Genomic DNA, 7,500 nt, shown 5'->3' with positions numbered 1-7,500 from the left:
GAAGAGAGAGCTGGCTTGCATTGCCTGCCTGACCCTTGTGCTGGCTGTGCTGAGAGAAGTGCGCAGCGTTGCAATGTGGAAAGGCAGCAGCGTGCAGGCGGCAGGCTGGTGTGAGGTGGGCGGGGCTTGCAGTTTTCCTTGGGGAGGTGGAGAAGAAAAAAGAGAGCTAGGTGGGGACGGCATGAAGGGGAGCGAGTATCAGGCATATAGGCTAGAATTAGCAAGAGAAGGAGAGAAAGAGGAGGAGAAGTAGAAGTAGAAGTAGAAAAAGAGAGAGAAAAAATTGAAAACAACCGGAAAGAAGAAGTGGCGAGGGTGCTAGGGTGGCCAACTTGAATAGGCGAGAAGACGGTGCTGCAGATGCCTACGGCCATGCTAGTCTGAAAACGCCCGATCTCGTCTGATCTCGGAAGCTAAGCAGACTCAGGCCTGGTTAGTACTTGGATGGGAGACCGCCTGGGAATACCAGGTGCAGTAGGCTTTTGCGGCCAGCAGAGACTGCTCACGCCAAGCACTCTCCACACCAGAGGCAGGCCAACCTTTTGCTGCTCTCTGCGTCCTCGCCATTCCTCCCAACACTTGCCTGCGGGCTCAACTCAGGCAGGCGGCTTGGTCGGGCCATTCAGCTGCTGCAGCTTTGCCGGGCCTTTGCAACGCAGCACGGTTGGGTGCCTTGGCGTGCTGCACTTTGATGGGCCCGCCAGCTGGCCCGTGTGGCCGCAAGCCAGTGTGTCGGCAGGACGTTCTCCTAGCCTGAAGGCGCCGCATGAATGCAAGTTGTGGCATTGGGGCTGGTGTGGAAAGCGAAGGAAGAGAGAGCTGGCTTGCATTGCCTGCCTGACCCTTGTGCTGGCTGTGCTGAGAGAAGTGCGCAGCGTTGCAATGTGGAAAGGCAGCAGCGTGCAGGCGGCAGGCTGGTGTGAGGTGGGCGGGGCTTCCAGTTTTCCTTGGGGAGGTGGAGAAGAAAAAAGAGAGCTAGGTGGGGACGGCATGAAGGGGAGCGAGTATCAGGCATATAGGCTAGAATTAGCAGGAGAAGGAGAGAAAGAGGAGGAGAAGTAGAAGTAGAAGTAGAAAAAGAGAGAGAAAAAATTGAAAACAACCGGAAAGAAGAAGTGGCGAGGGTGCTAGGGTGGCCAGCTTGAATAGGCGAGAAGACGGTGCTGCAGATGCCTACGGCCGTACTAGTCTGAAAACGCCCGATCTCGTCTGATCTCGGAAGCTAAGCAGACTCAGGCCTGGTTAGTACTTGGATGGGAGACCGCCTGGGAATACCAGGTGCAGTAGGCTTTTGCGGCCAGCAGTGACTGCTCACGCCAAGCACTCTCCACACCAGAGGCAGGCCAACCTTTTGCTGCTCTCTGCGTCCTCGCCATTCCTCCCAACACTTGCCTGCGGGCTCAACTCAGGCAGGCGGCTTGGTCGGGCCATTCAGCTGCTGCAGCTTTGCCGGACCTTTGCAACGCAGCACGGTTGGTTGCCTTGGCGTGCTGCACTTTGATGGGCACGCCAGCTGGCCCATGTGGCCGCAAGCCAGTGTGTCGGCAGGACGTTCTCCTAGCCTGAAGGCGCCGCATGAATGCAAGTTGTGGCATTGGGGCTGGTGTGGAAAGCGAAGGAAGAGAGAGCTGGCTTGCATTGCCTGCCTGACCCTTGTGCTGGCTGTGCTGAGAGAAGTGCGCAGCGTTGCAATGTGGAAAGGCAGCAGCGTGCAGGCGGCAGGCTGGTGTGAGGTGGGCGGGGCTTGCAGTTTTCCTTGGGGAGGTGGAGAAGAAAAAAGAGAGCTAGGTGGGGACGGCATGAAGGGGAGCGAGTATCAGGCATATAGGCTAGAATTAGCAGGAGAAGGAGAGAAAGAGGAGGAGAAGTAGAAGTAGAAGTAGAAAAAGAGAGAGAAAAAATTGAAAACAACCGGAAAGAAGAAGTGGCGAGGGTGCTAGGGTGGCCAGCTTGAATAGGCGAGAAGACGGTGCTGCAGATGCCTACGGCCATACTAGTCTGAAAACGCCCGATCTCGTCTGATCTCGGAAGCTAAGCAGACTCAGGCCTGGTTAGTACTTGGATGGGAGACCGCCTGGGAATACCAGGTGCAGTAGGCTTTTGCGGCCAGCAGTGACTGCTCACGCCAAGCACTCTCCACACCAGAGGCAGGCCAACCTTTTGCTGCTCTCTGCGTCCTCGCCATTCCTCCCAACACTTGCCTGCGGGCTCAACTCAGGCAGGCGGCTTGGTCGGGCCATTCAGCTGCTGCAGCTTTGCCGGGCCTTTGCAACGCAGCACGGTTGTGTGCCTTGGCGTGCTGCACTTTGATGGGCACGCCAGCTGGCCCGTGTGGCCGCAAGCCAGTGTGTCGGCAGGACGTTCTCTCTCCTAGCCTGAAGGCGCCGCATGAATGCAAGTTGTGGCATTGGGGCTGGTGTGGAAAGCGAAGGAAGAGAGAGCTGGCTTGCATTGCCTGCCTGACCCTTGTGCTGGCTGTGCTGAGAGAAGTGCGCAGCGTTGCAATGTGGAAAGGCAGCAGCGTGCAGGCGGCAGGCTGGTGTGAGGTGGGCGGGGCTTGCAGTTTTCATTGGGGAGGTGGAGAAGAAAAAAGAGAGCCAAGTGGGGACGGCATGAAGGGGAGCGAGTATCAGGCATATAGGCTAGAATTAGCAGGAGAAGGAGAGAAAGAGGAGGAGAAGTAGAAGTAGAAGTAGAAAAAGAGAGAGAAAAAATTGAAAACAACCGGAAAGAAGAAGTGGCGAGGGTGCTAGGGTGGCCAGCTTGAATAGGCGAGAAGACGGTGCTGCAGATGCCTACGGCCGTACTAGTCTGAAAACGCCCGATCTCGTCTGATCTCGGAAGCTAAGCAGACTCAGGCCTGGTTAGTACTTGGATGGGAGACCGCCTGGGAATACCAGGTGCAGTAGGCTTTTGCGGCCAGCAGTGACTGCTCACGCCAAGCACTCTCCACACCAGAGGCAGGCCAACCTTTTGCTGCTCTCTGCGTCCTCGCCATTCCTCCCAACACTTGCCTGCGGGCTCAACTCAGGCAGGCGGCTTGGTCGGGCCATTCAGCTGCTGCAGCTTTGCCGGGCCTTTGCAACGCAGCACGGTTGTGTGCCTTGGCGTGCTGCACTTTGATGGGCACGCCAGCTGGCCCGTGTGGCCGCAAGCCAGTGTGTCGGCAGGACGTTCTCTCTCCTAGCCTGAAGGCGCCGCATGAATGCAAGTTGTGGCATTGGGGCTGGTGTGGAAAGCGAAGGAAGAGAGAGCTGGCTTGCATTGCCTGCCTGACCCTTGTGCTGGCTGTGCTGAGAGAAGTGCGCAGCGTTGCAATGTGGAAAGGCAGCAGCGTGCAGGCGGCAGGCTGGTGTGAGGTAGGCGGGGCTTGCAGTTTTCCTTGAGGAGGTGGAGAAGAAAAAAGAGAGCTCGGTGGGGATGGCATGAAGGGGAGCGAGTATCAGGCATATAGGCTAGAATTAGCAGGAGAAGGAGAGAAAGAGGAGGAGAAGTAGAAGTAGAAGTAGAAAAAGAGAGAGAAAAAATTGAAAACAACCGGAAAGAAGAAGTGGCGAGGGTGCTAGGGTGGCCAGCTTGAATAGGCGAGAAGACGGTGCTGCAGATGCCTACGGCCATACTAGTCTGAAAACGCCCGATCTCGTCTGATCTCGGAAGCTAAGCAGACTCAGGCCTGGTTAGTACTTGGATGGGAGACCGCCTGGGAATACCAGGTGCAGTAGGCTTTTGCGGCCAGCAGAGACTGCTCACGCCAAGCACTCTCCACACCAGAGGCAGGCCAACCTTTTGCTGCTCTCTGCGTCCTCGCCATTCCTCCCAACACTTGCCTGCGGGCTCAACTCAGGCAGGCGGCTTGGTCGGGCCATTCAGCTGCTGCAGCTTTGCCGGGCCTTTGCAACGCAGCACGGTTGGGTGCCTTGGCGTGCTGCACTTTGATGGGCCCGCCAGCTGGCCCGTGTGGCCGCAAGCCAGTGTGTCGGCAGGACGTTCTCCTAGCCTGAAGGCGCCGCATGAATGCAAGTTGTGGCATTGGGGCTGGTGTGGAAAGCGAAGGAAGAGAGAGCTGGCTTGCATTGCCTGCCTGACCCTTGTGCTGGCTGTGCTGAGAGAAGTGCGCAGCGTTGCAATGTGGAAAGGCAGCAGCGTGCAGGCGGCAGGCTGGTGTGAGGTGGGCGGGGCTTGCAGTTTTCCTTGGGGAGGTGGAGAAGAAAAAAGAGAGCTAGGTGGGGACGGCATGAAGGGGAGCGAGTATCAGGCATATAGGCTAGAATTAGCAGGAGAAGGAGAGAAAGAGGAGGAGAAGTAGAAGTAGAAGTAGAAAAAGAGAGAGAAAAAATTGAAAACAACCGGAAAGAAGAAGTGGCGAGGGTGCTAGGGTGGCCAGCTTGAATAGGCGAGAAGACGGTGCTGCAGATGCCTACGGCCATACTAGTCTGAAAACGCCCGATCTCGTCTGATCTCGGAAGCTAAGCAGACTCAGGCCTGGTTAGTACTTGGATGGGAGACCGCCTGGGAATACCAGGTGCAGTAGGATTTTGCGGCCAGCAGAGACTGCTCACGCCAAGCACTCTCCACACCAGAGGCAGGCCAACCTTTTGCTGCTCTCTGCGTCCTCGCCATTCCTCCCAACACTTGCCTGCGGGCTCAACTCAGGCAGGCGGCTTGGTCGGGCCATTCAGCTATTGCAGCTTTGCCGGACCTTTGCAACGCAGCACGGTTGGTTGCCTTGGCGTGCTGCACTTTAATGGGCCCGCCAGCTGGCCCGTGTGGCCGCAAGCCAGTGTGTCGGCAGGACGTTCTCCTAGCCTGAAGGCGCCGCATGAATGCAAGTTGTGGCATTGGGGCTGGTGTGGAAAGCGAAGGAAGAGAGAGCTGGCTTGCATTGCCTGCCTGACCCTTGTGCTGGCTGTGCTGAGAGAAGTGCGCAGCGTTGCAATGTGGAAAGGCAGCAGCGTGCAGGCGGCAGGCTGGTGTGAGGTGGGCGGGGCTTGCAGTTTTCCTTGGGGAGGTGGAGAAGAAAAAAGAGAGCTAGGTGGGGACGGCATGAAGGGGAGCGAGTATCAGGCATATAGGCTAGAATTAGCAGGAGAAGGAGAGAAAGAGGAGGAGAAGTAGAAGTAGAAATAGAAAAAGAGAGAGAAAAAATTGAAAACAACCGGAAAGAAGAAGTGGCGAGGGTGCTAGGGTGGCCAGCTTGAATAGGCGAGAAGACGGTGCTGCAGATGCCTACGGCCATACTAGTCTGAAAACGCCCGATCTTGTCTGATCTCGGAAGCTAAGCAGACTCAGGCCTGGTTAGTACTTGGATGGGAGACCGCCTGGGAATACCAGGTGCAGTAGGCTTTTGCGGCCAGCAGTGACTGCTCACGCCAAGCACTCTCCACACCAGAGGCAGGCCAACCTTTTGCTGCTCTCTGCGTCCTCGCCATTCCTCCCAACACTTGCCTGCGGGCTCAACTCAGGCAGGCGGCTTGGTCGGGCCATTCAGCTGCTGCAGCTTTGCCGGGCCTTTGCAACGCAGCACGGTTGTGTGCCTTGGCGTGCTGCACTTTGATGGGCACGCCAGCTGGCCCGTGTGGCCGCAAGCCAGTGTGTCGGCAGGACGTTCTCTCTCCTAGCCTGAAGGCGCCGCATGAATGCAAGTTGTGGCATTGGGGCTGGTGTGGAAAGCGAAGGAAGAGAGAGCTGGCTTGCATTGCCTGCCTGACCCTTGTGCTGGCTGTGCTGAGAGAAGTGCGCAGCGTTGCAATGTGGAAAGGCAGCAGCGTGCAGGCGGCAGGCTGGTGTGAGGTGGGCGGGGCTTGCAGTTTTCATTGGGGAGGTGGAGAAGAAAAAAGAGAGCCAAGTGGGGACGGCATGAAGGGGAGCGAGTATCAGGCATATAGGCTAGAATTAGCAGGAGAAGGAGAGAAAGAGGAGGAGAAGTAGAAGTAGAAGTAGAAAAAGAGAGAGAAAAAATTGAAAACAACCGGAAAGAAGAAGTGGCGAGGGTGCTAGGGTGGCCAGCTTGAATAGGCGAGAAGACGGTGCTGCAGATGCCTACGGCCATACTAGTCTGAAAACGCCCGATCTCGTCTGATCTCGGAAGCTAAGCAGACTCAGGCCTGGTTAGTACTTGGATGGGAGACCGCCTGGGAATACCAGGTGCAGTAGGATTTTGCGGCCAGCAGAGACTGCTCACGCCAAGCACTCTCCACACCAGAGGCAGGCCAACCTTTTGCTGCTCTCTGCGTCCTCGCCATTCCTCCCAACACTTGCCTGCGGGCTCAACTCAGGCAGGCGGCTTGGTCGGGCCATTCAGCTATTGCAGCTTTGCCGGACCTTTGCAACGCAGCACGGTTGGTTGCCTTGGCGTGCTGCACTTTAATGGGCCCGCCAGCTGGCCCGTGTGGCCGCAAGCCAGTGTGTCGGCAGGACGTTCTCCTAGCCTGAAGGCGCCGCATGAATGCAAGTTGTGGCATTGGGGCTGGTGTGGAAAGCGAAGGAAGAGAGAGCTGGCTTGCATTGCCTGCCTGACCCTTGTGCTGGCTGTGCTGAGAGAAGTGCGCAGCGTTGCAATGTGGAAAGGCAGCAGCGTGCAGGCGGCAGGCTGGTGTGAGGTGGGCGGGGCTTGCAGTTTTCCTTGGGGAGGTGGAGAAGAAAAAAGAGAGCTAGGTGGGGACGGCATGAAGGGGAGCGAGTATCAGGCATATAGGCTAGAATTAGCAGGAGAAGGAGAGAAAGAGGAGGAGAAGTAGAAGTAGAAATAGAAAAAGAGAGAGAAAAAATTGAAAACAACCGGAAAGAAGAAGTGGCGAGGGTGCTAGGGTGGCCAGCTTGAATAGGCGAGAAGACGGTGCTGCAGATGCCTACGGCCATACTAGTCTGAAAACGCCCGATCTTGTCTGATCTCGGAAGCTAAGCAGACTCAGGCCTGGTTAGTACTTGGATGGGAGACCGCCTGGGAATACCAGGTGCAGTAGGCTTTTGCGGCCAGCAGTGACTGCTCACGCCAAGCACTCTCCACACCAGAGGCAGGCCAACCTTTTGCTGCTCTCTGCGTCCTCGCCATTCCTCCCAACACTTGCCTGCGGGCTCAACTCAGGCAGGCGGCTTGGTCGGGCCATTCAGCTGCTGCAGCTTTGCCGGGCCTTTGCAACGCAGCACGGTTGTGTGCCTTGGCGTGCTGCACTTTGATGGGCACGCCAGCTGGCCCGTGTGGCCGCAAGCCAGTGTGTCGGCAGGACGTTCTCTCTCCTAGCCTGAAGGCGCCGCATGAATGCAAGTTGTGGCATTGGGGCTGGTGTGGAAAGCGAAGGAAGAGAGAGCTGGCTTGCATTGCCTGCCTGACCCTTGTGCTGGCTGTGCTGAGAGAAGTGCGCAGCGTTGCAATGTGGAAAGGCAGCAGCGTGCAGGCGGCAGGCTGGTGTGAGGTGGGCGGGGCTTGCAGTTTTCATTGGGGAGGTGGAGAAGAAAAAAGAGAGCCAAGTGGGGACGGCATGAAGGGGAGCGAGTATCAGG

General features: G+C 57.1%; 9 non-coding genes across 9 annotated transcripts; all 9 read left to right on the top strand.

Annotated features, from left to right (window-relative positions):
• The first annotated feature begins 362 nt into the window (after positions 1 to 362).
• Positions 363 to 481, top strand: LOC140413494 (5S ribosomal RNA). Its single transcript, XR_011942661.1, has one exon. It is a non-coding gene; the product is annotated as a 5S ribosomal RNA (ribosomal RNA).
• Positions 482 to 1,171: 690 nt separating this feature from the next.
• Positions 1,172 to 1,290, top strand: LOC140413609 (5S ribosomal RNA). The gene has a single exon (XR_011942772.1). It is a non-coding gene; the product is annotated as a 5S ribosomal RNA (ribosomal RNA).
• Positions 1,291 to 1,980: 690 nt separating this feature from the next.
• On the top strand, positions 1,981 to 2,099 carry LOC140411856 (5S ribosomal RNA). The gene has a single exon (XR_011941067.1). It is a non-coding gene; the product is annotated as a 5S ribosomal RNA (ribosomal RNA).
• Positions 2,100 to 2,793: 694 nt separating this feature from the next.
• On the top strand, positions 2,794 to 2,912 carry LOC140413608 (5S ribosomal RNA). The gene has a single exon (XR_011942771.1). It is a non-coding gene; the product is annotated as a 5S ribosomal RNA (ribosomal RNA).
• A 694-nt stretch (positions 2,913 to 3,606) lies between these two features.
• On the top strand, positions 3,607 to 3,725 carry LOC140411855 (5S ribosomal RNA). Its single transcript, XR_011941066.1, has one exon. It is a non-coding gene; the product is annotated as a 5S ribosomal RNA (ribosomal RNA).
• Positions 3,726 to 4,415: 690 nt separating this feature from the next.
• Positions 4,416 to 4,534, top strand: LOC140413965 (5S ribosomal RNA). Its single transcript, XR_011943113.1, has one exon. It is a non-coding gene; the product is annotated as a 5S ribosomal RNA (ribosomal RNA).
• A 690-nt stretch (positions 4,535 to 5,224) lies between these two features.
• On the top strand, positions 5,225 to 5,343 carry LOC140414085 (5S ribosomal RNA). Its single transcript, XR_011943231.1, has one exon. It is a non-coding gene; the product is annotated as a 5S ribosomal RNA (ribosomal RNA).
• Positions 5,344 to 6,037: 694 nt separating this feature from the next.
• Positions 6,038 to 6,156, top strand: LOC140413964 (5S ribosomal RNA). The gene has a single exon (XR_011943112.1). It is a non-coding gene; the product is annotated as a 5S ribosomal RNA (ribosomal RNA).
• Positions 6,157 to 6,846: 690 nt separating this feature from the next.
• LOC140414084 (5S ribosomal RNA) lies at positions 6,847 to 6,965 on the top strand. Its single transcript, XR_011943230.1, has one exon. It is a non-coding gene; the product is annotated as a 5S ribosomal RNA (ribosomal RNA).
• Positions 6,966 to 7,500: the final 535 nt, after the last annotated feature.

This window comes from Scyliorhinus torazame, chromosome 4 (genome assembly GCF_047496885.1).
Source record: "Scyliorhinus torazame isolate Kashiwa2021f chromosome 4, sScyTor2.1, whole genome shotgun sequence".
Classification (NCBI taxonomy): domain Eukaryota; kingdom Metazoa; phylum Chordata; class Chondrichthyes; order Carcharhiniformes; family Scyliorhinidae; genus Scyliorhinus; species Scyliorhinus torazame.
The sequence above is the reverse complement of the archived record's forward strand: the minus strand, read 5'-3'. Positions and strand labels throughout refer to the sequence as shown.